The sequence below is a fragment of the Lissotriton helveticus genome, chromosome 4_1 (assembly GCF_964261635.1).
Source record: "Lissotriton helveticus chromosome 4_1, aLisHel1.1, whole genome shotgun sequence".
Lineage (NCBI taxonomy): Eukaryota > Metazoa > Chordata > Amphibia > Caudata > Salamandridae > Lissotriton > Lissotriton helveticus.
Window position 1 is genome coordinate 1,691,906,125 of NC_136063.1, and position 23,605 is coordinate 1,691,929,729.

Sequence of the window (23,605 nt, forward strand, 5' to 3'; positions counted from 1 at the left end):
TCCCAGTAGCTTTTTTTAAACGAAGGTCTTTAAAAAGGTACCCCTACCCATGAACGAAAGAGGAGGAAAGGGACTGGGTCCCCTGTTCCCCTGGTTGTTTTGCTCCCATTGCCCTCAGCCACCTTTATGCGCACGCACTCCTCCACCCAGTCTGGTGCTCTATGTGTGTGTAAAGTGCAGTACCAGCTCACCAGAAAGGTAAATTGCTGGAAACCCCTGCTGTGATGCATACATCTACTTTGGAGCACTCTTCTCCCTTGCACTCTTGAATCGCTTAAGAGCAATGTATTCTTCCAGCAAGCTGAATAACGAGACAGGGTTGAGAAAGTGTTCCAGCTGTCTGTGCGCCATCAGCAGCCACTAGGTGTCCCTCTTGTGTTTTCCCGTGGATCCCGATTGTACAGGAATTCATCGGTTCAGTAGCAGGGGGAGAGGATGGCCTGTGCTTGGAAGTGACAGACAGTCGGGTGGCATTATGAGGATTTTTTCAATTTCTGATTCATATGTGCTGTAGAGAAAAATAAGCTTTCAGCCCCCATGAGCTTTGTCATTCGGAAAGCAGTGTATGAACTTTTGCTGCATGGCACTGGGCTCCCTGGTGGTCTAGTGGTTAGGATTCGGCGCTCTCACCGCCGCGGCCCGGGTTCGATTCCCGGTCAGGGAAAAGTCCTTCTTCTTCCCTTCAAAACTTTTCCTTCCCGTAGGTCGCGGGCTTCTCAAAATGAAGTTGCTTTCTGACTCACAGTTTGCCTAGCATCACGCAGTATAGCTCCAAATATCATTTTCGCAAGGTCCCTTTATAGCTGCTTTCCACAGCGGGAGGAAAGTCACTTGTGCAAGGCTCTTGAGCAAGTGAGACCCTGTATTCCAAAGTGCAATTCCTTTTGTAGGCTTCTGACCACATGGCGTGCGGCAGGAAGTCTCCTTTGACAGGCCTGCAGGCTTTGTTTCCAAATGGCATCCTGGACCCATTGCAACCCACCTTTTTGCTAAAATGGAAGTCTGGATCTGGGTAAGAAAAAACTGAGCTGCACGTACGGAAAAAAGCAGAGGCCAGCCACAGGGAGGGTGTGGCCAGGGCAGTCTGATTTGCATACTGACCTGTGGCATCTTGGGAATGTATAGGCTTTGGAGCTTAACGGGTGCTGCAGGGGTCTGCCTGGCTGGAGAGATGCCTGTCTGGTACACCCCTCAGGACAGACGGTGCCTTCCGTTCGAACATGGAGGGTGAGGGACATGGGTCGCCCTCTTATACAGGGGTGTGGCTGTGGGCAGGACGGGTTGTGGGGGACCCGTCAGGGCATTGCCCGTTTGGAAGCCCGTTCGGAAGGCGAGAGGAGGCGGGGGCAGGGAACTCTCCTCAATTTTCCCCCAGAGGTTTGGGGAAAAGCCTTTGCACGTTTGAGCCAGCCGGGCCTGCATCAGCAGATCCTGCTCCTCTGGCAAGGGAGAGCTTGTAGGTGAAATCAAAAAAGGGGAGAAATCTGCAAGAGCCGGGTTAAAAAATTCCAGGGGCAGACCCATGTTCCCCAGGAAGCAAGTACTTCCTCCTGCTCCCTTCAGTGGGAAAAGATATAGGAGGTGTATTTCTCTAAGCAGGGGATCTGCGTAGATGGCACTGCATTGCTTTGGGAAGCATCCATGCTGGTAGCAGAATAGCAGCAGACCCCACAGCTGAGACTTGAATGGGGACTGTTGGAGAGGGGCAGTGGAAGGGCGCAGGAAAATGCTTTTCAAAAGCATCTGCACTTTCTTACAAAGCAGCTGAAAACCCATACCAGGAATGGGGCTCGAACCCATGCGGACAAACATCCATTGGATCTTAAGTCCAACACCTTAACCACTCGGCCACCCTGGTGAGACCCAAGGCCCAGCTTTACTCAACTCCCTTTTTCTGCTGGCTGCTGCAGCACCGGCTGTCCAGCAAGAGCTGTTTGCGGAGTTAAAAGGCTTTTGCAGGAGGCTAAAGGTAATTGCTTATGACAAACACACTGTGTGACACCTAACTTTCTCCCACTCGGACTTTACGGGCAATTTTTATATTGGAGTTAGCTTAGTCACAATAAGGGGGTGAGCAAGGCAAGCACACAAGAGCATCTCCTCCCTGGTGGTCTAGTGGCTAGTATTTGGCGCTTTCACCGCCGCGGCCCGGGTTCGATTCCCGGTCAGGGAAGATACCTCTAAAGCATAGATTTGAGTGTTTTGTCCCAGTAGCTTTTTTTAAACGAAGGTCTTTAAAAAGGTACCCCTACCCATGAACGAAAGAGGAGGAAAGGGACTGGATCCCCTGTTCCCCTGGTTGTTTTGCTCCCATTGCCCTCAGCCACCTTTATGCGCACGCACTCCTCCACCCAGTCTGGTGCTCTATGTGTGTGTAAAGTGCAGTACCAGCTCACCAGAAAGGTAAATTGCTGGAAACCCCTGCTGTGATGCATACATCTACTTTGGAGCACTCTTCTCCCTTGCACTCTTGAATCGCTTAAGAGCAATGTATTCTTCCAGCAAGCTGAATAACGAGACAGGGTTGAGAAAGTGTTCCAGCTGTCTGTGCGCCATCAGCAGCCACTAGGTGTCCCTCTTGTGTTTTCCCGTGGATCCCGATTGTACAGGAATTCATCGGTTCAGTAGCAGGGGGAGAGGATGGCCTGTGCTTGGAAGTGACAGACAGTCGGGTGGCATTATGAGGATTTTTTCAATTTCTGATTCATATGTGCTGTAGAGAAAAATAAGCTTTCAGCCCCCATGAGCTTTGTCATTCGGAAAGCAGTGTATGAACTTTTGCTGCATGGCACTGGGCTCCCTGGTGGTCTAGTGGTTAGGATTCGGCGCTCTCACCGCCGCGGCCCGGGTTCGATTCCCGGTCAGGGAAAAGTCCTTCTTCTTCCCTTCAAAACTTTTCCTTCCCGTAGGTCGCGGGCTTCTCAAAATGAAGTTGCTTTCTGACTCACAGTTTGCCTAGCATCACGCAGTATAGCTCCAAATATCATTTTCGCAAGGTCCCTTTATAGCTGCTTTCCACAGCGGGAGGAAAGTCACTTGTGCAAGGCTCTTGAGCAAGTGAGACCCTGTATTCCAAAGTGCAATTCCTTTTGTAGGCTTCTGACCACATGGCGTGCGGCAGGAAGTCTCCTTTGACAGGCCTGCAGGCTTTGTTTCCAAATGGCATCCTGGACCCATTGCAACCCACCTTTTTGCTAAAATGGAAGTCTGGATCTGGGTAAGAAAAAACTGAGCTGCACGTACGGAAAAAAGCAGAGGCCAGCCACAGGGAGGGTGTGGCCAGGGCAGTCTGATTTGCATACTGACCTGTGGCATCTTGGGAATGTATAGGCTTTGGAGCTTAACGGGTGCTGCAGGGGTCTGCCTGGCTGGAGAGATGCCTGTCTGGTACACCCCTCAGGACAGACGGTGCCTTCCGTTCGAACATGGAGGGTGAGGGACATGGGTCACCCTCTTATACAGGGGTGTGACTGTGGGCAGGACGGGTTGTGGGGGACCCGTCAGGGCATTGCCCGTTTGGAAGCCCGTTCGGAAGGCGAGAGGAGGCGGGGGCAGGGAACTCTCCTCAATTTTCCCCCAGAGGTTTGGGGAAAAGCCTTTGCACGTTTGAGCCAGCCGGGCCTGCATCAGCAGATCCTGCTCCTCTGGCAAGGGAGAGCTTGTAGGTGAAATCAAAAAAGGGGAGAAATCTGCAAGAGCCGGGTTAAAAAATTCCAGGGGCAGACCCATGTTCCCCAGGAAGCAAGTACTTCCTCCTGCTCCCTTCAGTGGGAAAAGATATAGGAGGTGTATTTCTCTAAGCAGGGGATCTGCGTAGATGGCACTGCATTGCTTTGGGAAGCATCCATGCTGGTAGCAGAATAGCAGCAGACCCCACAGCTGAGACTTGAATGGGGACTGTTGGAGAGGGGCAGTGGAAGGGCGCAGGAAAATGCTTTTCAAAAGCATCTGCACTTTCTTACAAAGCAGCTGAAAACCCATACCAGGAATGGGGCTCGAACCCATGCGGACAAACGTCCATTGGATCTTTTGTCCAACACCTTAACCACTCGGCCACCCTGGTGAGACCCAAGGCCCAGCTTTACTCAACTCCCTTTTTCTGCTAGCTGCTGCAGCACCGGCTGTCCAGCAAGAGCTGTTTGCGGAGTTAAAAGGCTTTTGCAGGAGGCTAAAGGTAATTGCTTATGACAAACACACTGTGTGACACCTAACTTTCTCCCACTCGGACTTTACGGGCAATTTTTATATTGGAGTTAGCTTAGTCACAATAAGGGGGTGAGCAAGGCAAGCACATAAGAGCATCTCCTCCCTGGTGGTCTAGTGGCTAGTATTTGGCGCTTTCACCGCCGCGGCCCGGGTTCGATTCCCGGTCAGGGAAGATACCTCTAAAGCATAGATTTGAGTGTTTTGTCCCAGTAGCTTTTTTTAAACGAAGGTCCTTAAAAAGGTACCCCTACCCATGAACGAAAGAGGAGGAAAGGGACTGGGTCCCCTGTGCCCCAGGTTGTTTTGCTCCCATTGCCCTCAGCCACCTTTATGCGCACGCACTCCTCCACCCAGTCTGGTGCTCTATGTGTGTGTAAAGTGCAGTACCAGCTCACCAGAAAGGTAAATTGCTGGAAACCCCTGCTGTGATGCATACATCTACTTTGGAGCACTCTTCTCCCTTGCACTCTTGAATCGCTTAAGAGCAATGTATTCTTCCAGCAAGCTGAATAACGAGACAGGGTTGAGAAAGTGTTCCAGCTGTCTGTGCGCCATCAGCAGCCACTAGGTGTCCCTCTTGTGTTTTCCCGTGGATCCCGATTGTACAGGAATTCATCGGTTCAGTAGCAAGGGGGAGAGGATGGCCTGTGCTTGGAAGTGACAGACAGTCGGGTGGCATTATGAGGATTCTTTCAATTTCTGATTCATATGTGCTGTAGAGAAAAATAAGCTTTCAGCCCCCATGAGCTTTGTCATTCGGAAAGCAGTGTATGAACTTTTGCTGCATGGCACTGGGCTCCCTGGTGGTCTAGTGGTTAGGATTCGGTGCTCTCACCGCTGCGGCCCGGGTTCGATTCCCGGTCAGGGAAAAGTCCTTCTTCTGCCCTTGAAAACTTTTCCTTCCCGTAGGTCGCGGGCTTCTCAAAATGAAGTTGCTTTCTGACTCACAGTTTGCCTAGCATCACGCAGTATAGCTCCAAATATCATTTTCGCAAGGTCCCTTTATAGCTGCTTTCCACAGCGGGAGGAAAGTCACTTGTGCAAGGCTCTTGAGCAAGTGAGACCCTGTATTCCAAAGTGCAATTCCTTTTGTAGGCTTCTGACCACATGGCGTGCGGCAGGAAGTCTCCTTTGACAGGCCTGCAGGCTTTGTTTCCAAATGGCATCCTGGACCCATTGCAACCCACCTTTTTGCTAAAATGGAAGTCTGGATCTGGGTAAGAAAAAACTGAGCTGCACGTACGGAAAAAAGCAGAGGCCAGCCACAGGGAGGGTGTGGCCAGGGCAGTCTGATTTGCATACTGACCTGTGGCATCTTGGGAATGTATAGGCTTTGGAGCTTAACGGGTGCTGCAGGGGTCTGCCTGGCTGGAGAGATGCCTGTCTGGTACACCCCTCAGGACAGACGGTGCCTTCCGTTCGAACATGGAGGGTGAGGGACATGGGTCACCCTCTAATACAGGGGTGTGGCTGTGGGCAGGACGGGTTGTGGGGGACCCGTCAGGGAATTGCCCGTTTGGATGCCCGTTCGGAAGGCGAGAGGAGGCGGGGGCAGGGAACTCTCCTCAATTTTCCCCCAGAGGTTTGGGGAAAAGCCTTTGCACGTTTGAGCCAGCCGGGCCTGCATCAGCAGATCCTGCTCCTCTGGCAAGGGAGAGCTTGTAGGTGAAATCAAAAAAGGGGAGAAATCTGCAAGAGCCGGGTTAAAAAATTCCAGGGGCAGACCCATGTTCCCCAGGAAGCAAGTACTTCCTCCTGCTCCCTTCAGTGGGAAAAGATATAGGAGGTGTATTTCTCTAAGCAGGGGATCTGCGTAGATGGCACTGCATTGCTTTGGGAAGCATCCATGCTGGTAGCAGAATAGCAGCAGACCCCACAGCTGAGACTTGAATGGGGACTGTTGGAGAGGGGCAGTGGAAGGGCGCAGGAAAATGCTTTTCAAAAGCATCTGCACTTTCTTACAAAGCAGCTGAAAACCCATACCAGGAATGGGGCTCGAACCCATGCGGACAAACGTCCATTGGATCTTAAGTCCAACACCTTAACCACTCGGCCACCCTGGTGAGACCCAAGGCCCAGCTTTACTCAACTCCCTTTTTCTGCTGGCTGCTGCAGCACCGGCTGTCCAGCAAGAGCTGTTTGCGGAGTTAAAAGGCTTTTGCAGGAGGCTAAAGGTAATTGCTTATGACAAACACACTGTGTGACACCTAACTTTCTCCCACTCGGACTTTACGGGCAATTTTTATATTGGAGTTAGCTTAGTCACAATAAGGGGGTGAGCAAGGCAAGCACACAAGAGCATCTCCTCCCTGGTGGTCTAGTGGCTAGTATTTAGCGCTTTCACCGCCGCGGCCCGGGTTCGATTCCCGGTCAGGGAAGATACCTCTAAAGCATAGATTTGAGTGTTTTGTCCCAGTAGCTTTTTTTAAACGAAGGTCTTTAAAAAGGTACCCCTACCCATGAACGAAAGAGGAGGAAAGGGACTGGGTCCCCTGTTCCCCTGGTTGTTTTGCTCCCATTGCCCTCAGCCACCTTTATGCGCACGCACTCCTCCACCCAGTCTGGTGCTCTATGTGTGTGTAAAGTGCAGTACCAGCTCACCAGAAAGGTAAATTGCTGGAAACCCCTGCTGTGATGCATACATCTACTTTGGAGCACTCTTCTCCCTTGCACTCTTGAATCGCTTAAGAGCAATGTATTCTTCCAGCAAGCTGAATAACGAGACAGGGTTGAGAAAGTGTTCCAGCTGTCTGTGCGCCATCAGCAGCCACTAGGTGTCCCTCTTGTGTTTTCCCGTGGATCCCGATTGTACAGGAATTCATCGGTTCAGTAGCAGGGGGAGAGGATGGCCTGTGCTTGGAAGTGACAGACAGTCGGGTGGCATTATGAGGATTTTTTCAATTTCTGATTCATATGTGCTGTAGAGAAAAATAAGCTTTCAGCCCCCATGAGCTTTGTCATTCGGAAAGCAGTGTATGAACGTTTGCTGCATGGCACTGGGCTCCCTGGTGGTCTAGTGGTTAGGATTCGGCGCTCTCACCACCGCGGCCCGGGTTCGATTCCCGGTCAGGGAAAAGTCCTTCTTCTTCCCTTCAAAACTTTTCCTTCCCGTAGGTCGCGGGCTTCTCAAAATGAAGTTGCTTTGTGACTCACAGTTTTCCTAGCATCACGCAGTATAGCTCCAAATATCATTTTCGCAAGGTCCCTTTATAGCTGCTTTCCACAGCGGGGGGAAAGTCACTTGTGCAAGGCTCTTGAGCAAGTGAGACCCTGTATTCCAAAGTGCAATTCCTTTTGTAGGCTTCTGACCACATGGCGTGCGGCAGGAAGTCTCCTTTGACAGGCCTGCAGGCTTTGTTTCCAAATGGCATCCTGGACCCATTGCAACCCACCTTTTTGCTAAAATGGAAGTCTGGATCTGGGTAAGAAAAAACTGAGCTGCACGTACGGAAAAAAGCAGAGGCCAGCCACAGGGAGGGTGTGGCCAGGGCAGTCTGATTTGCATACTGACCTGTGGCATCTTGGGAATGTATAGGCTTTGGAGCTTAACGGGTGCTGCAGGGGTCTGCCTGGCTGGAGAGATGCCTGTCTGGTACACCCCTCAGGACAGACGGTGCCTTCCGTTCGAACATGGAGGGTGAGGGACATGGGTCACCCTCTTATACAGGGGTGTGACTGTGGGCAGGACGGGTTGTGGGGGACCCGTCAGGGCATTGCCCGTTTGGAAGCCCGTTCGGAAGGCGAGAGGAGGCGGGGGCAGGGAACTCTCCTCAATTTTCCCCCAGAGGTTTGGGGAAAAGCCTTTGCACGTTTGAGCCAGCCGGGCCTGCATCAGCAGATCCTGCTCCTCTGGCAAGGGAGAGCTTGTAGGTGAAATCAAAAAAGGGGAGAAATCTGCAAGAGCCGGGTTAAAAAATTCCAGGGGCAGACCCATGTTCCCCAGGAAGCAAGTACTTCCTCCTGCTCCCTTCAGTGGGAAAAGATATAGGAGGTGTATTTCTCTAAGCAGGGGATCTGCGTAGATGGCACTGCATTGCTTTGGGAAGCATCCATGCTGGTAGCAGAATAGCAGCAGACCCCACAGCTGAGACTTGAATGGGGACTGTTGGAGAGGGGCAGTGGAAGGGCGCAGGAAAATGCTTTTCAAAAGCATCTGCACTTTCTTACAAAGCAGCTGAAAACCCATACCAGGAATGGGGCTCGAACCCATGCGGACAAACGTCCATTGGATCTTAAGTCCAACACCTTAACCACTCGGCCACCCTGGTGAGACCCAAGGCCCAGCTTTACTCAACTCCCTTTTTCTGCTAGCTACTGCAGCACCGGCTGTCCAGCAAGAGCTGTTTGCGGAGTTAAAAGGCTTTTGCAGGAGGCTAAAGGTAATTGCTTATGACAAACACACTGTGTGACACCTAACTTTCTCCCACTCGGACTTTACGGGCAATTTTTATATTGGAGTTAGCTTAGTCACAATAAGGGGGTGAGCAAGGCAAGCACATAAGAGCATCTCCTCCCTGGTGGTCTAGTGGCTAGTATTTGGCGCTTTCACCGCCGCGGCCCGGGTTCGATTCCCGGTCAGGGAAGATACCTCTAAAGCATAGATTTGAGTGTTTTGTCCCAGTAGCTTTTTTTAAACGAAGGTCCTTAAAAAGGTACCCCTACCCATGAACGAAAGAGGAGGAAAGGGACTGGGTCCCCTGTGCCCCAGGTTGTTTTGCTCCCATTGCCCTCAGCCACCTTTATGCGCACGCACTCCTCCACCCAGTCTGGTGCTCTATGTGTGTGTAAAGTGCAGTACCAGCTCACCAGAAAGGTAAATTGCTGGAAACCCCTGCTGTGATGCATACATCTACTTTGGAGCACTCTTCTCCCTTGCACTCTTGAATCGCTTAAGAGCAATGTATTCTTCCAGCAAGCTGAATAACGAGACAGGGTTGAGAAAGTGTTCCAGCTGTCTGTGCGCCATCAGCAGCCACTAGGTGTCCCTCTTGTGTTTTCCCGTGGATCCCGATTGTACAGGAATTCATCGGTTCAGTAGCAAGGGGGAGAGGATGGCCTGTGCTTGGAAGTGACAGACAGTCGGGTGGCATTATGAGGATTCTTTCAATTTCTGATTCATATGTGCTGTAGAGAAAAATAAGCTTTCAGCCCCCATGAGCTTTGTCATTCGGAAAGCAGTGTATGAACTTTTGCTGCATGGCACTGGGCTCCCTGGTGGTCTAGTGGTTAGGATTCGGTGCTCTCACCGCTGCGGCCCGGGTTCGATTCCCGGTCAGGGAAAAGTCCTTCTTCTGCCCTTGAAAACTTTTCCTTCCCGTAGGTCGCGGGCTTCTCAAAATGAAGTTGCTTTCTGACTCACAGTTTGCCTAGCATCACGCAGTATAGCTCCAAATATCATTTTCGCAAGGTCCCTTTATAGCTGCTTTCCACAGCGGGAGGAAAGTCACTTGTGCAAGGCTCTTGAGCAAGTGAGACCCTGTATTCCAAAGTGCAATTCCTTTTGTAGGCTTCTGACCACATGGCGTGCGGCAGGAAGTCTCCTTTGACAGGCCTGCAGGCTTTGTTTCCAAATGGCATCCTGGACCCATTGCAACCCACCTTTTTGCTAAAATGGAAGTCTGGATCTGGGTAAGAAAAAACTGAGCTGCACGTACGGAAAAAAGCAGAGGCCAGCCACAGGGAGGGTGTGGCCAGGGCAGTCTGATTTGCATACTGACCTGTGGCATCTTGGGAATGTATAGGCTTTGGAGCTTAACGGGTGCTGCAGGGGTCTGCCTGGCTGGAGAGATGCCTGTCTGGTACACCCCTCAGGACAGACGGTGCCTTCCGTTCGAACATGGAGGGTGAGGGACATGGGTCACCCTCTAATACAGGGGTGTGGCTGTGGGCAGGACGGGTTGTGGGGGACCCGTCAGGGAATTGCCCGTTTGGATGCCCGTTCGGAAGGCGAGAGGAGGCGGGGGCAGGGAACTCTCCTCAATTTTCCCCCAGAGGTTTGGGGAAAAGCCTTTGCACGTTTGAGCCAGCCGGGCCTGCATCAGCAGATCCTGCTCCTCTGGCAAGGGAGAGCTTGTAGGTGAAATCAAAAAAGGGGAGAAATCTGCAAGAGCCGGGTTAAAAAATTCCAGGGGCAGACCCATGTTCCCCAGGAAGCAAGTACTTCCTCCTGCTCCCTTCAGTGGGAAAAGATATAGGAGGTGTATTTCTCTAAGCAGGGGATCTGCGTAGATGGCACTGCATTGCTTTGGGAAGCATCCATGCTGGTAGCAGAATAGCAGCAGACCCCACAGCTGAGACTTGAATGGGGACTGTTGGAGAGGGGCAGTGGAAGGGCGCAGGAAAATGCTTTTCAAAAGCATCTGCACTTTCTTACAAAGCAGCTGAAAACCCATACCAGGAATGGGGCTCGAACCCATGCGGACAAACGTCCATTGGATCTTAAGTCCAACACCTTAACCACTCGGCCACCCTGGTGAGACCCAAGGCCCAGCTTTACTCAACTCCCTTTTTCTGCTGGCTGCTGCAGCACCGGCTGTCCAGCAAGAGCTGTTTGCGGAGTTAAAAGGCTTTTGCAGGAGGCTAAAGGTAATTGCTTATGACAAACACACTGTGTGACACCTAACTTTCTCCCACTCGGACTTTACGGGCAATTTTTATATTGGAGTTAGCTTAGTCACAATAAGGGGGTGAGCAAGGCAAGCACACAAGAGCATCTCCTCCCTGGTGGTCTAGTGGCTAGTATTTAGCGCTTTCACCGCCGCGGCCCGGGTTCGATTCCCGGTCAGGGAAGATACCTCTAAAGCATAGATTTGAGTGTTTTGTCCCAGTAGCTTTTTTTAAACGAAGGTCTTTAAAAAGGTACCCCTACCCATGAACGAAAGAGGAGGAAAGGGACTGGGTCCCCTGTTCCCCTGGTTGTTTTGCTCCCATTGCCCTCAGCCACCTTTATGCGCACGCACTCCTCCACCCAGTCTGGTGCTCTATGTGTGTGTAAAGTGCAGTACCAGCTCACCAGAAAGGTAAATTGCTGGAAACCCCTGCTGTGATGCATACATCTACTTTGGAGCACTCTTCTCCCTTGCACTCTTGAATCGCTTAAGAGCAATGTATTCTTCCAGCAAGCTGAATAACGAGACAGGGTTGAGAAAGTGTTCCAGCTGTCTGTGCGCCATCAGCAGCCACTAGGTGTCCCTCTTGTGTTTTCCCGTGGATCCCGATTGTACAGGAATTCATCGGTTCAGTAGCAGGGGGAGAGGATGGCCTGTGCTTGGAAGTGACAGACAGTCGGGTGGCATTATGAGGATTTTTTCAATTTCTGATTCATATGTGCTGTAGAGAAAAATAAGCTTTCAGCCCCCATGAGCTTTGTCATTCGGAAAGCAGTGTATGAACGTTTGCTGCATGGCACTGGGCTCCCTGGTGGTCTAGTGGTTAGGATTCGGCGCTCTCACCACCGCGGCCCGGGTTCGATTCCCGGTCAGGGAAAAGTCCTTCTTCTTCCCTTCAAAACTTTTCCTTCCCGTAGGTCGCGGGCTTCTCAAAATGAAGTTGCTTTGTGACTCACAGTTTTCCTAGCATCACGCAGTATAGCTCCAAATATCATTTTCGCAAGGTCCCTTTATAGCTGCTTTCCACAGCGGGAGGAAAGTCACTTGTGCAAGGCTCTTGAGCAAGTGAGACCCTGTATTCCAAAGTGCAATTCCTTTTGTAGGCTTCTGACCACATGGCGTGCGGCAGGAAGTCTCCTTTGACAGGCCTGCAGGCTTAGTTTCCAAATGGCATCCTGGACCCATTGCAACCCACCTTTTTGCTAAAATGGAAGTCTGGATCTGGGTAAGAAAAAACTGAGCTGCACGTACGGAAAAAAGCAGAGGCCAGCCACAGGGAGGGTGTGGCCAGGGCAGTCTGATTTGCATACTGACCTGTGGCATCTTGGGAATGTATAGGCTTTGGAGCTTAACGGGTGCTGCAGGGGTCTGCCTGGCTGGAGAGATGCCTGTCTGGTACACCCCTCAGGACAGACGGTGCCTTCCGTTCGAACATGGAGGGTGAGGGACATGGGTCACCCTCTTATACAGGGGTGTGACTGTGGGCAGGACGGGTTGTGGGGGACCCGTCAGGGCATTGCCCGTTTGGAAGCCCGTTCGGAAGGCGAGAGGAGGCGGGGGCAGGGAACTCTCCTCAATTTTCCCCCAGAGGTTTGGGGAAAAGCCTTTGCACGTTTGAGCCAGCCGGGCCTGCATCAGCAGATCCTGCTCCTCTGGCAAGGGAGAGCTTGTAGGTGAAATCAAAAAAGGGGAGAAATCTGCAAGAGCCGGGTTAAAAAATTCCAGGGGCAGACCCATGTTCCCCAGGAAGCAAGTACTTCCTCCTGCTCCCTTCAGTGGGAAAAGATATAGGAGGTGTATTTCTCTAAGCAGGGGATCTGCGTAGATGGCACTGCATTGCTTTGGGAAGCATCCATGCTGGTAGCAGAATAGCAGCAGACCCCACAGCTGAGACTTGAATGGGGACTGTTGGAGAGGGGCAGTGGAAGGGCGCAGGAAAATGCTTTTCAAAAGCATCTGCACTTTCTTACAAAGCAGCTGAAAACCCATACCAGGAATGGGGCTCGAACCCATGCGGACAAACGTCCATTGGATCTTAAGTCCAACACCTTAACCACTCGGCCACCCTGGTGAGACCCAAGGCCCAGCTTTACTCAACTCCCTTTTTCTGCTAGCTGCTGCAGCACCGGCTGTCCAGCAAGAGCTGTTTGCGGAGTTAAAAGGCTTTTGCAGGAGGCTAAAGGTAATTGCTTATGACAAACACACTGTGTGACACCTAACTTTCTCCCACTCGGACTTTACGGGCAATTTTTATATTGGAGTTAGCTTAGTCACAATAAGGGGGTGAGCAAGGCAAGCACATAAGAGCATCTCCTCCCTGGTGGTCTAGTGGCTAGGATTTGGCGCTTTCACCGCCGCGGCCCGGGTTCGATTCCCGGTCAGGGAAGATACCTCTAAAGCATAGATTTGAGTGTTTTGTCCCAGTAGCTTTTTTTAAACGAAGGTCCTTAAAAAGGTACCCCTACCCATGAACGAAAGAGGAGGAAAGGGACTGGGTCCCCTGTGCCCCAGGTTGTTTTGCTCCCATTGCCCTCAGCCACCTTTATGCGCACGCACTCCTCCACCCAGTCTGGTGCTCTATGTGTGTGTAAAGTGCAGTACCAGCTCACCAGAAAGGTAAATTGCTGGAAACCCCTGCTGTGATGCATACATCTACTTTGGAGCACTCTTCTCCCTTGCACTCTTGAATCGCTTAAGAGCAATGTATTCTTCCAGCAAGCTGAATAACGAGACAGGGTTGAGAAAGTGTTCCAGCTGTCTGTGCGCCATCAGCAGCCACTAGGTGTCCCTCTTGTGTTTTCCCGTGGATCCCGATTGTACAGGAATTCATCGGTTCAGTAGCAAGGGGGAGAGGATGGCCTGTGCTTGGAAGTGACAGACAGTCGGGTGGCATTATGAGGATTTTTTCAATTTCTGATTCATATGTGCTGTAGAGAAAAATAAGCTTTCAGCCCCCATGAGCTTTGTCATTCGGAAAGCAGTGTATGAACTTTTGCTGCATGGCACTGGGCTCCCTGGTGGTCTAGTGGTTAGGATTCGGTGCTCTCACCGCCGCGGCCCGGGTTCGATTCCCGGTCAGGGAAAAGTCCTTCTTCTGCCCTTGAAAACGTTTCCTTCCCGTAGGTCGCGGGCTTCTCAAAATGAAGTTGCTTTCTGACTCACAGTTTGCCTAGCATCACGCAGTATAGCTCCAAATATCATTTTCGCAAGGTCCCTTTATAGCTGCTTTCCACAGCGGGAGGAAAGTCACTTGTGCAAGGCTCTTGAGCAAGTGAGACCCTGTATTCCAAAGTGCAATTCCTTTTGTAGGCTTCTGACCACATGGCGTGCGGCAGGAAGTCTCCTTTGACAGGCCTGCAGGCTTTGTTTCCAAATGGCATCCTGGACCCATTGCAACCCACCTTTTTGCTAAAATGGAAGTCTGGATCTGGGTAAGAAAAAACTGAGCTGCACGTACGGAAAAAAGCAGAGGCCAGCCACAGGGAGGGTGTGGCCAGGGCAGTCTGATTTGCATACTGACCTGTGGCATCTTGGGAATGTATAGGCTTTGGAGCTTAACGGGTGCTGCAGGGGTCTGCCTGGCTGGAGAGATGCCTGTCTGGTACACCCCTCAGGACAGACGGTGCCTTCCGTTCGAACATGGAGGGTGAGGGACATGGGTCACCCTCTAATACAGGGGTGTGGCTGTGGGCAGGACGGGTTGTGGGGGACCCGTCAGGGAATTGCCCGTTTGGAAGCCCGTTCGGAAGGCGAGAGGAGGCGGGGGCAGGGAACTCTCCTCAATTTTCCCCCAGAGGTTTGGGGAAAAGCCTTTGCACGTTTGAGCCAGCCGGGCCTGCATCAGCAGATCCTGCTCCTCTGGCAAGGGAGAGCTTGTAGGTGAAATCAAAAAAGGGGAGAAATCTGCAAGAGCCGGGTTAAAAAATTCCAGGGGCAGACCCATGTTCCCCAGGAAGCAAGTACTTCCGCCTGCTCCCTTCAGTGGGAAAAGATATAGGAGGTGTATTTCTCTAAGCAGGGGATCTGCGTAGATGGCACTGCATTGCTTTGGGAAGCATCCATGCTGGTAGCAGAATAGCAGCAGACCCCACAGCTGAGACTTGAATGGGGACTGTTGGAGAGGGGCAGTGGAAGGGCGCAGGAAAATGCTTTTCAAAAGCATCTGCACTTTCTTACAAAGCAGCTGAAAACCCATACCAGGAATGGGGCTCGAACCCATGCGGACAAACATCCATTGGATCTTAAGTCCAACACCTTAACCACTCGGCCACCCTGGTGAGACCCAAGGCCCAGCTTTACTCAACTCCCTTTTTCTGCTGGCTGCTGCAGCACCGGCTGTCCAGCAAGAGCTGTTTGCGGAGTTAAAAGGCTTTTGCAGGAGGCTAAAGGTAATTGCTTATGACAAACACACTGTGTGACACCTAACTTTCTCCCACTCGGACTTTACGGGCAATTTTTATATTGGAGTTAGCTTAGTCACAATAAGGGGGTGAGCAAGGCAAGCACACAAGAGCATCTCCTCCCTGGTGGTCTAGTGGCTAGTATTTAGCGCTTTCACTGCCGCGGCCCGGGTTCGATTCCCCGTCAGGGAAGATACCTCTAAAGCATAGATTTGAGTGTTTTGTCCCAGTAGCTTTTTTTAAACGAAGGTCTTTAAAAAGGTACCCCTACCCATGAACGAAAGAGGAGGAAAGGGACTGGGTCCCCTGTTCCCCTGGTTGTTTTGCTCCCATTGCCCTCAGCCACCTTTATGCGCACGCACTCCTACACCCAGTCTGGTGCTCTATGTGTGTGTAAAGTGCAGTACCAGCTCACCAGAAAGGTAAATTGCTGGAAACCCCTGCTGTGATGCATACATCTACTTTGGAGCACTCTTCTCCCTTGCACTCTTGAATCGCTTAAGAGCAATGTATTCTTCCAGCAAGCTGAATAACGAGACAGGGTTGAGAAAGTGTTCCAGCTGTCTGTGCGCCATCAGCAGCCACTAGGTGTCCCTCTTGTGTTTTCCCGTGGATCCCGATTGTACAGGAATTCATCGGTTCAGTAGCAGGGGGAGAGGATGGCCTGTGCTTGGAAGTGACAGACAGTCGGGTGGCATTATGAGGATTTTTTCAATTTCTGATTCATATGTGCTGTAGAGAAAAATAAGCTTTCAGCCCCCATGAGCTTTGTCATTCGGAAAGCAGTGTATGAACGTTTGCTGCATGGCACTGGGCTCCCTGGTGGTCTAGTGGTTAGGATTCGGCGCTTTCACCACCGCGGCCCGGGTTCGATTCCCGGTCAGGGAAAAGTCCTTCTTCTTCCCTTCAAAACTTTTCCTTCCCGTAGGTCGCGGGCTTCTCAAAATGAAGTTGCTTTGTGACTCACAGTTTTCCTAGCATCACGCAGTATAGCTCCAAATATCATTTTCGCAAGGTCCCTTTATAGCTGCTTTCCACAGCGGGAGGAAAGTCACTTGTGCAAGGCTCTTGAGCTAGTGAGACCCTGTATTCCAAAGTGCAATTCCTTTTGTAGGCTTCTGACCACATGGCGTGCGGCAGGAAGTCTCCTTTGACAGGCCTGCAGGCTTAGTTTCCAAATGGCATCCTGGACCCATTGCAACCCACCTTTTTGCTAAAATGGAAGTCTGGATCTGGGTAAGAAAAAACTGAGCTGCACGTACGGAAAAAAGCAGAGGCCAGCCACAGGGAGGGTGTGGCCAGGGCAGTCTGATTTGCATACTGACCTGTGGCATCTTGGGAATGTATAGGCTTTGGAGCTTAACGGGTGCTGCAGGGGTCTGCCTGGCTGGAGAGATGCCTGTCTGGTACACCCCTCAGGACAGACGGTGCCTTCCGTTCGAACATGGAGGGTGAGGGACATGGGTCACCCTCTTATACAGGGGTGTGGCTGTGGGCAGGACGGGTTGTGGGGGACCCGTCAGGGCATTACCCGTTTGGAAGCCCGTTCGGAAGGCGAGAGGAGGCGGGGGCAGGGAACTCTCCTCAATTTTCCCCCAGAGGTTTGGGGAAAAGCCTTTGCACGTTTGAGCCAGCCGGGCCTGCATCAGCAGATCCTGCTCCTCTGGCAAGGGAGAGCTTGTAGGTGAAATCAAAAAAGGGGAGAAATCTGCAAGAGCCGGGTTAAAAAATTCCAGGGGCAGACCCATGTTCCCCAGGAAGCAAGTACTTCCGCCTGCTCCCTTCAGTGGGAAAAGATATAGGAGGTGTATTTCTCTAAGCAGGGGATCTGCGTAGATGGCACTGCATTGCTTTGGGAAGCATCCATGCTGGTAGCAGAATAGCAGCAGACCCCACAGCTGAGACTTGAATGGGGACTGTTGGAGAGGGGCAGTGGAAGGGCGCAGGAAAATGCTTTTCAAAAGCATCTGCACTTTCTTACAAAGCAGCTGAAAACCCATACCAGGAATGGGGCTCGAACCCATGCGGACAAACGTCCATTGGATCTTAAGTCCAACACCTTAACCACTCGGCCACCCTGGTGAGACCCAAGGCCCAGCTTTACTCAACTCCCTTTTTCTGCTGGCTGCTGCAGCACCGGCTGTCCAGCAAGAGCTGTTTGCGGAGTTAAAAGGCTTTTGCAGGAGGCTAAAAGTAATTGCTTATGACAAACACACTGTGTGACACCTAACTTTCTCCCACTCGGACTTTACGGGCAATTTTTATATTGGAGTTAGCTTAGTCACAATAAGGGGGTGAGCAAGGCAAGCACACAAGAGCATCTCCTCCCTGGTGGTCTAGTGGCTAGTATTTAGCGCTTTCACTGCCGCGGCCCGGGTTCGATTCCCCGTCAGGGAAGATACCTCTAAAGCATAGATTTGAGTGTTTTGTCCCAGTAGCTTTTTTTAAATGAAGGTCTTTAAAAAGGTACCCCTACCCATGAACGAAAGAGGAGGAAAGGGACTGGGTCCCCTGTTCCCCTGGTTGTTTTGCTCCCATTGCCCTCAGCCACCTTTATGCGCACGCACTCCTACACCCAGTCTGGTGCTCTATGTGTGTGTAAAGTGCAGTACCAGCTCACCAGAAAGGTAAATTGCTGGAAACCCCTGCTGTGATGCATACATCTACTTTGGAGCACTCTTCTCCCTTGCACTCTTGAATCGCTTAAGAGCAATGTATTCTTCCAGCAAGCTGAATAACGAGACAGGGTTGAGAAAGTGTTCCAGCTGTCTGTGCGCCATCAGCAGCCACTAGGTGTCCCTCTTGTGTTTTCCCGTGGATCCCGATTGTACAGGAATTCATCGGTTCAGTAGCAGGGGGAGAGGATGGCCTGTGCTTGGAAGTGACAGACAGTCGGGTGGCATTATGAGGATTTTTTCAATTTCTGATTCATATGTGCTGTAGAGAAAAATAAGCTTTCAGCCCCCATGAGCTTTGTCATTCGGAAAGCAGTGTATGAACGTTTGCTGCATGGCACTGGGCTCCCTGGTGGTCTAGTGGTTAGGATTCGGCGCTTTCACCACCGCGGCCCGGGTTCGATTCCCGGTCAGGGAAAAGTCCTTCTTCTTCCCTTCAAAACTTTTCCTTCCCGTAGGTCGCGGGCTTCTCAAAATGAAGTTGCTTTGTGACTCACAGTTTTCCTAGCATCACGCAGTATAGCTCCAAATATCATTTTCGCAAGGTCCCTTTATAGCTGCTTTCCACAGCGGGAGGAAAGTCACTTGTGCAAGGCTCTTGAGCTAGTGAGACCCTGTATTCCAAAGTGCAATTCCTTTTGTAGGCTTCTGACCACATGGCGTGCGGCAGGAAGTCTCCTTTGACAGGCCTGCAGGCTTAGTTTCCAAATGGCATCCTGGACCCATTGCAACCCACCTTTTTGCTAAAATGGAAGTCTGGATCTGGGTAAGAAAAAACTGAGCTGCACGTACGGAAAAAAGCAGAGGCCAGCCACAGGGAGGGTGTGGCCAGGGCAGTCTGATTTGCATACTGACCTGTGGCATCTTGGGAATGTATAGGCTTTGGAGCTTAACGGGTGCTGCAGGGGTCTGCCTGGCTGGAGAGATGCCTGTCTGGTACACCCCTCAGGACAGACGGTGCCTTCCGTTCGAACATGGAGGGTGAGGGACATGGGTCACCCTCTTATACAGGGGTGTGGCTGTGGGCAGGACGGGTTGTGGGGGACCCGTCAGGGCATTACCCGTTTGGAAGCCCGTTCGGAAGGCGAGAGGAGGCGGGGGCAGGGAACTCTCCTCAATTTTCCCCCAGAGGTTTGGGGAAAAGCCTTTGCACGTTTGAGCCAGCCGGGCCTGCATCAGCAGATCCTGCTCCTCTGGCAAGGGAGAGCTTGTAGGTGAAATCAAAAAAGGGGAGAAATCTGCAAGAGCCGGGTTAAAAAATTCCAGGGGCAGACCCATGTTCCCCAGGAAGCAAGTACTTCCTCCTGCTCCCTTCAGTGGGAAAAGATATAGGAGGTGTATTTCTCTAAGCAGGGGATCTGCGTAGATGGCACTGCATTGCTTTGGGAAGCATCCATGCTGGTAGCAGAATAGCAGCAGACCCCACAGCTGAGACTTGAATGGGGACTGTTGGAGAGGGGCAGTGGAAGGGCGCAGGAAAATGCTTTTCAAAAGCATCTGCACTTTCTTACAAAGCAGCTGAAAACCCATACCAGGAATGGGGCTCGAACCCATGCGGACAAACGTCCATTGGATCTTAAGTCCAACACCTTAACCACTCGGCCACCCTGGTGAGACCCAAGGCCCAGCTTTACTCAACTCCCTTTTTCTGCTGGCTGCTGCAGCACCGGCTGTCCAGCAAGAGCTGTTTGCGGAGTTAAAAGGCTTTTGCAGGAGGCTAAAGGTAATTGCTTATGACAAACACACTGTGTGACACCTAACTTTCTCCCACTCGGACTTTACGGGCAATTTTTATATTGGAGTTAGCTTAGTCACAATAAGGGGGTGAGCAAGGCAAGCACACAAGAGCATCTCCTCCCTTGTGGTCTAGTGGCTAGGATTCGGTGCTTTCACCGCCGCAGCCCGGGTTCGATTCCCGGTCAGGGAAGATACCTCTAAAGCATAGATTTGAGTGTTTTGTCCCAGTAGCTTTTTTTAAACGAAGGTCTTTAAAAAGGTACCCCTACCCATGAACGAAAGAGGAGGAAAGGGACTGGGTCCCCTGTTCCCCAGGTTGTTTTGCTCCCATTGCCCTCAGCCACCTTTATGCGCACGCACTCCTCCACCCAGTCTGGTGCTCTATGTGTGTGTAAAGTGCAGTACCAGCTCACCAGAAAGGTAAATTGCTAGAAACCCCTGCTGTGATGCATACATCTACTTTGGAGCACTCTTCTCCCTTGCACTCTTGAATCGCTTAAGAGCAATGTATTCTTCCAGCAAGCTGAATAACGAGACAGGGTTGAGAAAGTGTTCCAGCTGTCTGTGCGCCATCAGCAGCCACTAGGTGTCCCTCTTGTGTTTTCCCGTGGATCCCGATTGTACAGGAATTCATCGGTTCAGTAGCAAGGGGGAGAGGATGGCCTGTGCTTGGAAGTGACAGACAGTCGGGTGGCATTATGAGGATTTTTTCAATTTCTGATTCATATGTGCTGTAGAGAAAAATAAGCTTTCAGCCCCCATGAGCTTTGTCATTCGGAAAGCAGTGTATGAACTTTTGCTGCATGGCACTGGGCTCCCTGGTGGTCTAGTGGTTAGGATTCGGCGCTCTCACCGCCGCGGCCCGGGTTCGATTCCCGGTCAGGGAAAAGTCCTTCTTCTTCCCTTCAAAACTTTTCCTTCCCGTAGGTCGCGGGCTTCTCAAAATGAAGTTGCTTTCTGACTCACAGTTTGCCTAGCATCACGCAGTATAGCTCCAAATATCATTTTCGCAAGGTCCCTTTATAGCTGCTTTCCACAGCGGGAGGAAAGTCACTTGTGCAAGGCTCTTGAGCAAGTGAGACCCTGTATTCCAAAGTGCAATTCCTTTTGTAGGCTTCTGACCACATGGCGTGCGGCAGGAAGTCTCCTTTGACAGGCCTGCAGGCTTTGTTTCCAAATGGCATCCTGGACCCATTGCAACCCACCTTTTTGCTAAAATGGAAGTCTGGATCTGGGTAAGAAAAAACTGAGCTGCACGTACGGAAAAAAGCAGAGGCCAGCCACAGGGAGGGTGTGGCCAGGGCAGTCTGATTTGCATACTGACCTGTGGCATCTTGGGAATGTATAGGCTTTGGAGCTTAACGGGTGCTGCAGGGGTCTGCCTGGCTGGAGAGATGCCTGTCTGGTACACCCCTCAGGACAGACGGTGCCTTCCGTTCGAACATGGAGGGTGAGGGACATGGGTCACCCTCTTATACAGGGGTGTGGCTGTGGGCAGGACGGGTTGTGGGGGACCCGTCAGGGCATTGCCCGTTTGGAAGCCCGTTCGGAAGGCGAGAGGTGGCGGGGGCAGGGAACTCTCCTCAATTTTCCCCCAGAGGTTTGGGGAAAAGCCTTTGCACGTTTGAGCCAGCCGGGCCTGCATCAGCAGATCCTGCTCCTCTGGCAAGGGAGAGCTTGTAGGTGAAATCAAAAAAGGGGAGAAATCTGCAAGAGCCGGGTTAAAAAATTCCAGGGGCAGACCCATGTTCCCCAGGAAGCAAGTACTTCCTCCTGCTCCCTTCAGTGGGAAAAGATATAGGAGGTGTAATTCTCTAAGCAGGGGATCTGCGTAGATGGCACTGCATTGCTTTGGGAAGCAACCATGCTGGTAGCAGAATAGCAGCAGACCCCACAGCTGAGACTTGAATGGGGACTGTTGGAGAGGGGCAGTGGAAGGGCGCAGGAAAATGCTTTTCAAAAGCATCTGCACTTTCTTACAAAGCAGCTGAAAACCCATACCAGGAATGGGGCTCGAACCCATGCGGACAAACGTCCATTGGATTTTAAGTCCAACACCTTAACCACTCGGCCACCCTGGTGAGACCCAAGGCCCAGCTTTACTCAACTCCCTTTTTCTGCTAGCTGCTGTAGCACCGGCTGTCCAGCAAGAGCTGTTTGCGGAGTTAAAAGGCTTTTGCAGGAGGCTAAAGGTAATTGCTTATGACAAACACACTGTGTGACACCTAACTTTCTCCCACTCGGACTTTACGGGCAATTTTTATATTGGAGTTAGCTTAGTCACAATAAGGGGGTGAGCAAGGCAAGCACATAAGAGCATCTCCTCCCTGGTGGTCTAGTGGCTAGGATTTGGCGCTTTCACCGCCGCAGCCCGGGTTCGATTCCCGGTCAGGGAAGATACCTCTAAAGCATAGATTTGAGTGTTTTGTCCCAGTAGCTTTTTTTAAACGAAGGTCCTTAAAAAGGTACCCCTACCCATGAACGAAAGAGGAGGAAAGGGACTGGGTCCCCTGTGCCCCAGGTTGTTTTGCTCCCATTGCCCTCAGCCACCTTTATGCGCACGCACTCCTCCACCCAGTCTGGTGCTCTATGTGTGTGTAAAGTGCAGTACCAGCTCACCAGAAAGGTAAATTGCTGGAAACCCCTGCTGTGATGCATACATCTACTTTGGAGCACTCTTCTCCCTTGCACTCTTGAATCGCTTAAGAGCAATGTATTCTTCCAGCAAGCTGAATAACGAGACAGGGTTGAGAAAGTGTTCCAGCTGTCTGTGCGCCATCAGCAGCCACTAGGTGTCCCTCTTGTGTTTTCCCGTGGATCCCGATTGTACAGGAATTCATCGGTTCAGTAGCAAGGGGGAGAGGATGGCCTGTGCTTGGAAGTGACAGACAGTCGGGTGGCATTATGAGGATTTTTTCAATTTCTGATTCATATGTGCTGTAGAGAAAAATAAGCTTTCAGCCCCCATGAGCTTTGTCATTCGGAAAGCAGTGTATGAACTTTTGCTGCATGGCACTGGGCTCCCTGGTGGTCTAGTGGTTAGGATTCGGCGCTCTCACCGCCGCGGCCCGGGTTCGATTCCCGGTCAGGGAAAAGTCCTTCTTCTGCCCTTGAAAACTTTTCCTTCCCGTAGGTCGCGGGCTTCTCAAAATGAAGTTGCTTTCTGACTCACAGTTTGCCTAGCATCACGCAGTATAGCTCCAAATATCATTTTCGCAAGGTCCCTTTATAGCTGCTTTCCTCAGCGGGAGGAAAGTCACTTGTGGAAGGCTCTTGAGCAAGTGAGACCCTGTATTCCAAAGTGCAATTCCTTTTGTAGGCTTCTGACCACATGGCGTGCGGCAGGAAGTCTCCTTTGACAGGCCTGCAGTTTTTTTTCCAAATGGCATCCTGGACCCATTGCAACCCACCTTTTTGCTAAAATGGAAGTCTGGATCTGGGTAAGAAAAAACTGAGCTGCACGTACGGAAAAAAGCAGAGGCTAGCCACAGGGAGGGTGTGGCCAGGGCTGTCTGATTTGCATACTGACCTGTGGCATCTTGGGAATGTATAGGCTTTGGAGCTTAACGGGTGCTGCAGGGGTCTGCCTGGCTGGAGAGATGCCTGTCTGGTACACCCCTCAGGACAGACGGTGCCTTCCGTTCGAACATGGAGGGTGAGGGACATGGGTCACCCTCTTATACAGGGGTGTGGCTGTGGGCAGGACGGGTTGTGGGGGACCCGTCAGGGCATTGCCCGTTTGGAAGCCCGTTCGGAAGGCGAGAGGAGGCGGGGGCAGGGAACTCTCCTCAATTTTCCCCCAGAGGTTTGGGGAAAAGCCTTTGCACGTTTGAGCCAGCTGGGCCTGCATCAGCAGATCCTGCTCCTCCGGGAAGGGAGAGCTTGTAGGTGAAATCAAAAAAGGGGAGAAATCTGCAAGAGCCGGGTTAAAAAATTCCAGGGGCAGACCCATGTTCCCCAGGAAGCAAGTACTTCCTCC

At 51.6% G+C, this 23,605-nt stretch overlaps 26 non-coding genes across 26 annotated transcripts; 16 read left to right on the forward strand and 10 right to left on the reverse strand.

Annotated features, from left to right (window-relative positions):
• Positions 1 to 592: 592 nt before the first annotated feature.
• On the forward strand, positions 593 to 664 carry TRNAE-CUC (transfer RNA glutamic acid (anticodon CUC)). The gene has a single exon. It is a non-coding gene; the product is annotated as a tRNA-Glu (tRNA).
• A 1,111-nt stretch (positions 665 to 1,775) lies between these two features.
• Positions 1,776 to 1,858, reverse strand: TRNAL-UAA (transfer RNA leucine (anticodon UAA)). Its single transcript has one exon. It is a non-coding gene; the product is annotated as a tRNA-Leu (tRNA).
• A 243-nt stretch (positions 1,859 to 2,101) lies between these two features.
• Positions 2,102 to 2,173, forward strand: TRNAE-UUC (transfer RNA glutamic acid (anticodon UUC)). Its single transcript has one exon. It is a non-coding gene; the product is annotated as a tRNA-Glu (tRNA).
• Positions 2,174 to 2,797: 624 nt separating this feature from the next.
• TRNAE-CUC (transfer RNA glutamic acid (anticodon CUC)) lies at positions 2,798 to 2,869 on the forward strand. The gene has a single exon. It is a non-coding gene; the product is annotated as a tRNA-Glu (tRNA).
• Positions 2,870 to 3,980: 1,111 nt separating this feature from the next.
• On the reverse strand, positions 3,981 to 4,063 carry TRNAF-AAA (transfer RNA phenylalanine (anticodon AAA)). Its single transcript has one exon. It is a non-coding gene; the product is annotated as a tRNA-Phe (tRNA).
• Positions 4,064 to 4,306: 243 nt separating this feature from the next.
• TRNAE-UUC (transfer RNA glutamic acid (anticodon UUC)) lies at positions 4,307 to 4,378 on the forward strand. The gene has a single exon. It is a non-coding gene; the product is annotated as a tRNA-Glu (tRNA).
• A 625-nt stretch (positions 4,379 to 5,003) lies between these two features.
• On the forward strand, positions 5,004 to 5,075 carry TRNAE-CUC (transfer RNA glutamic acid (anticodon CUC)). Its single transcript has one exon. It is a non-coding gene; the product is annotated as a tRNA-Glu (tRNA).
• Positions 5,076 to 6,186: 1,111 nt separating this feature from the next.
• On the reverse strand, positions 6,187 to 6,269 carry TRNAL-UAA (transfer RNA leucine (anticodon UAA)). The gene has a single exon. It is a non-coding gene; the product is annotated as a tRNA-Leu (tRNA).
• A 939-nt stretch (positions 6,270 to 7,208) lies between these two features.
• Positions 7,209 to 7,280, forward strand: TRNAE-CUC (transfer RNA glutamic acid (anticodon CUC)). Its single transcript has one exon. It is a non-coding gene; the product is annotated as a tRNA-Glu (tRNA).
• A 1,111-nt stretch (positions 7,281 to 8,391) lies between these two features.
• TRNAL-UAA (transfer RNA leucine (anticodon UAA)) lies at positions 8,392 to 8,474 on the reverse strand. Its single transcript has one exon. It is a non-coding gene; the product is annotated as a tRNA-Leu (tRNA).
• Positions 8,475 to 8,717: 243 nt separating this feature from the next.
• Positions 8,718 to 8,789, forward strand: TRNAE-UUC (transfer RNA glutamic acid (anticodon UUC)). The gene has a single exon. It is a non-coding gene; the product is annotated as a tRNA-Glu (tRNA).
• A 625-nt stretch (positions 8,790 to 9,414) lies between these two features.
• Positions 9,415 to 9,486, forward strand: TRNAE-CUC (transfer RNA glutamic acid (anticodon CUC)). Its single transcript has one exon. It is a non-coding gene; the product is annotated as a tRNA-Glu (tRNA).
• Positions 9,487 to 10,597: 1,111 nt separating this feature from the next.
• On the reverse strand, positions 10,598 to 10,680 carry TRNAL-UAA (transfer RNA leucine (anticodon UAA)). Its single transcript has one exon. It is a non-coding gene; the product is annotated as a tRNA-Leu (tRNA).
• Positions 10,681 to 11,619: 939 nt separating this feature from the next.
• TRNAE-CUC (transfer RNA glutamic acid (anticodon CUC)) lies at positions 11,620 to 11,691 on the forward strand. Its single transcript has one exon. It is a non-coding gene; the product is annotated as a tRNA-Glu (tRNA).
• A 1,111-nt stretch (positions 11,692 to 12,802) lies between these two features.
• Positions 12,803 to 12,885, reverse strand: TRNAL-UAA (transfer RNA leucine (anticodon UAA)). The gene has a single exon. It is a non-coding gene; the product is annotated as a tRNA-Leu (tRNA).
• A 243-nt stretch (positions 12,886 to 13,128) lies between these two features.
• TRNAE-UUC (transfer RNA glutamic acid (anticodon UUC)) lies at positions 13,129 to 13,200 on the forward strand. The gene has a single exon. It is a non-coding gene; the product is annotated as a tRNA-Glu (tRNA).
• A 625-nt stretch (positions 13,201 to 13,825) lies between these two features.
• TRNAE-CUC (transfer RNA glutamic acid (anticodon CUC)) lies at positions 13,826 to 13,897 on the forward strand. Its single transcript has one exon. It is a non-coding gene; the product is annotated as a tRNA-Glu (tRNA).
• Positions 13,898 to 15,008: 1,111 nt separating this feature from the next.
• TRNAL-UAA (transfer RNA leucine (anticodon UAA)) lies at positions 15,009 to 15,091 on the reverse strand. Its single transcript has one exon. It is a non-coding gene; the product is annotated as a tRNA-Leu (tRNA).
• Positions 15,092 to 16,030: 939 nt separating this feature from the next.
• Positions 16,031 to 16,102, forward strand: TRNAE-UUC (transfer RNA glutamic acid (anticodon UUC)). The gene has a single exon. It is a non-coding gene; the product is annotated as a tRNA-Glu (tRNA).
• A 1,111-nt stretch (positions 16,103 to 17,213) lies between these two features.
• Positions 17,214 to 17,296, reverse strand: TRNAL-UAA (transfer RNA leucine (anticodon UAA)). The gene has a single exon. It is a non-coding gene; the product is annotated as a tRNA-Leu (tRNA).
• A 939-nt stretch (positions 17,297 to 18,235) lies between these two features.
• TRNAE-UUC (transfer RNA glutamic acid (anticodon UUC)) lies at positions 18,236 to 18,307 on the forward strand. Its single transcript has one exon. It is a non-coding gene; the product is annotated as a tRNA-Glu (tRNA).
• Positions 18,308 to 19,418: 1,111 nt separating this feature from the next.
• TRNAL-UAA (transfer RNA leucine (anticodon UAA)) lies at positions 19,419 to 19,501 on the reverse strand. The gene has a single exon. It is a non-coding gene; the product is annotated as a tRNA-Leu (tRNA).
• A 940-nt stretch (positions 19,502 to 20,441) lies between these two features.
• On the forward strand, positions 20,442 to 20,513 carry TRNAE-CUC (transfer RNA glutamic acid (anticodon CUC)). The gene has a single exon. It is a non-coding gene; the product is annotated as a tRNA-Glu (tRNA).
• A 1,111-nt stretch (positions 20,514 to 21,624) lies between these two features.
• TRNAL-UAA (transfer RNA leucine (anticodon UAA)) lies at positions 21,625 to 21,707 on the reverse strand. The gene has a single exon. It is a non-coding gene; the product is annotated as a tRNA-Leu (tRNA).
• A 243-nt stretch (positions 21,708 to 21,950) lies between these two features.
• TRNAE-UUC (transfer RNA glutamic acid (anticodon UUC)) lies at positions 21,951 to 22,022 on the forward strand. Its single transcript has one exon. It is a non-coding gene; the product is annotated as a tRNA-Glu (tRNA).
• A 625-nt stretch (positions 22,023 to 22,647) lies between these two features.
• Positions 22,648 to 22,719, forward strand: TRNAE-CUC (transfer RNA glutamic acid (anticodon CUC)). The gene has a single exon. It is a non-coding gene; the product is annotated as a tRNA-Glu (tRNA).
• Positions 22,720 to 23,605: the final 886 nt, after the last annotated feature.